Below are 4,192 nucleotides of genomic sequence, written 5' to 3'. Positions count from 1 at the left end.
GCTTAGTTTCTAGACATATTGATAATATTATGGACAATTATTCTGGTGCATGGCAATGCAACAAAAGGAAATTGCAGTACTGAACAATCAAGTTCATTAGTTGTGATGTGATAGTCATTCACCTAAAGGTGTTCTATGGCATATAACTCTTAAAAGTAAAGAGAAAAATTAACGAGTGTACTTGGGATTATTCTTGTACATCCAAAAATAACGTCATATTCATTTGGCATATGGTTAATTTGTCATCCAACATATGAAATGAGTATTTTATTTAGCATCGACTTTAGATGTAATTATGTGCCATCCAAAGTTGACCTTGAATACATAATAGAGGTAACTTCATAGAAAAATTTATTGGTAACTCAAAGCATTAAAGCGTTGAAATATGAAGAGAAATTGCTTCACATTGCTAGACTAAATTTATACATAAATTCCAAGCGCAACTAATAGCGTGAGTTTATTGTATGAATATGAGAGTTTTAACTGGAACATTAAAGTGATTTCAATAGGATGAATGAATCTTTGGTGTTGACAAGGAAGAAAGATGCTCGGGAATAGAAGGTATTTGGCATGTTTTGGGCGCATTATTTTTCTAGCACTGATAAATGTACAAGTTTATTAAATATCAAACATTTCTTGTCAATTATAGTGGAAAATGTATGTGTCAGTTGAGCACGTTGATATTGATGAAATATCTGTAGAATAATGGTTGGTACTGATAGTTATCGTCTATGTCGAATTGATGACCATTATCGGAACTCCTTGTCAGCACCTCTCTAAAAATAAAACCACATGTATATGACACTTGTGAATTCATTATTATGTTGTTTTGCTAGATTTTTTATCCTCGTTATGAGTATAAATTATAGTGCAATGGTATAACAAATAAAAGTTATTGGATATTTCCTCCTTTTGAGTTCTAAGTCGGATAAATCAAAGGAAACTTGTTAATTTGTTTACTTGAGACCGAAATGATCCGTTTCAATGTCTTGTGAGCTCTTAAAGTATATATTGAATCTTCAAGTCACTACATAGGCCAAGTGGGAGAATGTAAAAATATTTTGAATATTCGGTGGCCTATATAACTTATAAATAATTCTAGTAGTGATGTATCCATGGGACCAAGGACTATGGCAACATTGACGGCAGTTGGACCCCTTAATAATTTCTAAGAGCATCTACAGCCAGACGCCTCATATCCGCTCCTAATGTCCCGGTAGGCTTCCCGGTCATTGCGTGGACAAGAAAGGTCATCCAACTGGACCGGGCACACTCGGCCCAAACGTTCGGGCTGACCCATATCTGGGGCGGATATGGGGACGTCCGGATGCTTCCAACATGTAGGAATGACCGCAAGGCCCCGCACCAAATCACTTGAAGACGTCCCCCTCCTTGCATGATCTGTCATGTTCCTTTCCTCTTTTCTGCCTCGTCCACACAGCCGCCACTGGAGCTCCGCTGTCATCATCTCAAACCCACAGCGGCACAATCAAAGGCCCCAACCCACGACGCGGCCGACCGTGCTGCCACTGGACACCGCCTCGGTATGTCCAACTCCCCCATACATACACCTCATGCTCTATGTGTTCGATGAAATGTTTGAGCAATTTTTATTCGTTTGGTCATTTGTAGGTCACTGATGGATTCGTCATTGAATTATGGCTATGAAAACATGGACCTTGGCGAATATTTATACAAAGAGTTCATCGAATCATCTGATTCGGACGACGAAGATGCTAATGATGATGTGGATAGGGCATTTGGAGTGCTCCAAGCTTATTGGGGTATTCTTCGTGGAGTTGCAATGATGTGGAAAGCGGTGACACTTTGGCAGCTTATGACATGTTGTGTAATCTTGTACAACATGATTGTCGAGCATGGGGTCAAGGACCAGCCTGCATGCATGATTTTGAGAAGCCCAGAGTTAATGTCCACCTCCCGAAACAAGAGGCGAGTCATATTGCCAACTATCTGGAGATGCATCGACAACTTCAATATCAATAAGCGTACATGCAACTTCTCAATGATCTTGTAGAGCATATGTGGATCCACGCTGGAAATCACTAAACTATGCTTTTTATGTTTCAGTTATGTTTGGACTATGTTTGGATTGTGTATTTTTACATACAAATAATTTGTATTTGTGTCGCTACTCATTGTTTGTGTATGATGATAGACATGCATGTGTTTGCATGGATTTTAGGTTTCAAAAGTAGGGATTATGCCGAAAATCCAACTCGGTGCCCAGGCTCATCTGCTCCCGCTCAGAAAAAAATCAAAATAAATACTAGAAAAGTTCAAAAAATTCCAAAAAAAATTTGGGTGGTAGATAATTTGATGCTTGAGGTCCGCTCAAAATTTCAACTCATTTGGACATCTGAGCAGCTCTCGGCAAAAAAGACAAATCGGGTCAGAACAGTGCGTGAACAGTAAACATTTTTACAGACCCCGATTTTGTATTTTTTGTCGGGAGCTGCTCAGATGTCCAAATGGGTTGAAATTTGAAGCGGACCTCACGCATCAAATTATCTACCACCCAAAAAATATTTGGAATTTTTTGAATTTTTCTAGCATTTGTTTTAATTTTTTTTCTAAAAGGGGGTGCAGATGAGCCCGGGAGCTGAAACTCCACGTCCGAATTGTGGCTCCAAATGGGGACATTTGATAGCCAGACTCGCGGTGTCTGCAGTCGCGCCTGCGGACGTATAAGGATCCGGATTTGTCCGGTCCAGTTGTAGAAGCTCTAATAACTGGTGTTGATTAGTTGAAGAAATTGGATGGACAAAACTACCCTTTTAAATGAATTTAAGTGGGGTACTAATGATTGCCGGGTCCGTCCCACCGAGTGCGCTGCGCCGAGTTTGGCACTCGACGAAGATTTCGCCGAGTTTAATATGGGCTCTGCCGAGTTTCTTGGGAACTCGGCACAAATGGCGATTCTAGTAGTGGGTGTACGGAAGCACGGCTCGTATTTTGAGTACTTTGTACAGCCTTTGTACACACACGTCTATATGCAAGAAGAACCAAAGAAAGATTACGAATGAGATTCAAAAGGTATTACTACTCAAACTCTCAAGCCGATAATAAGTCAAGCGAGTGATTGCCATAAATTACAGTAGTTGTTTGTTATGATAAATGCTAATGACACGTAGAGAGGTGTTACACGCGGCTGGTTTAGTGAAAATTGGGATGCTGGAAATTCCAAAAGTCGTCTTTCTAGCTAGTTTGTACTATACCCAGAATTTGACTTCTCCTGTACACACACGCACACGCGCACACAATAAGTTCGCGCAATTTCGCCGCCACCAAAGCATGCATGTACTTCCTCCGGTCCTTTTTACTCCGCGTATTAAATTTGGGTCAAGTCAAACTTTACAAAGTTTGACCAAATATATATTAAAAAATATCAACATCTACCATATTGAATATATATTCCATGAAACTACATTTCATAGTGAATCTAACAATATTGATTTGGCATTGTAAAGGCACTTACTTTTTTCTATAAGTTTGGTCAAAGTAAAGATGCTTTGACTTCAGGCAAAACTTATATGCAGACTAAAAAGGACCGGAGGGAGTATGTTGCTGCATCTCACGGCCCCGGGTAGCAGACCATACTCATTATATCATGCTTATAAGGTATGCATGGACGGTCACAATTATGAAGCGTCTGAAGAACCTGAGCATGCCAATGGCAATGAAGATGACTTGCTTCAAAGTTCGAGAACAACAGCATCGCGTAGAAAGATAAAAGCATGAGGCCACACTGGTTATGCAAATCTTTGTATGCAGCAATCCATTCGCTTTATAATTTAGCTTTCGTTGTATTATTAAATAGTGGAAAAGTAGTCCTTTACTCAGATAGCTATTCTAATGACATACAGTACAAGGTTTTCCTTTGGCAGTGAGTAATTCTTTTTTAGTACATCAGCATTCACTTATTTTATTTTACCAAGTGGTCCGCTTGGTAAGCAACCAAAAAAATTGCAATCAATGATAAATGATTCCTGATTGTGATACTCACAGCATTCACTTATTTTATTTTACTTTAATTTTTACAGACGGTGTCCACTCTTCAAATTAATGCTATACATGTATAGGTTATTTCAACGAGTAGTCACGGGTATGGAAACTTACAATCCAGTTTGGAAGTATAGGTTGTGGTGTTTATTGAGCTTTCTTCCCTTCAGGT

The sequence above is a fragment of the Triticum aestivum genome, chromosome 5D (genome assembly GCF_018294505.1).
Source record: "Triticum aestivum cultivar Chinese Spring chromosome 5D, IWGSC CS RefSeq v2.1, whole genome shotgun sequence".
In the NCBI taxonomy this organism is placed as follows: domain Eukaryota; kingdom Viridiplantae; phylum Streptophyta; class Magnoliopsida; order Poales; family Poaceae; genus Triticum; species Triticum aestivum.
This window is presented reverse-complemented; position numbering follows the sequence as displayed.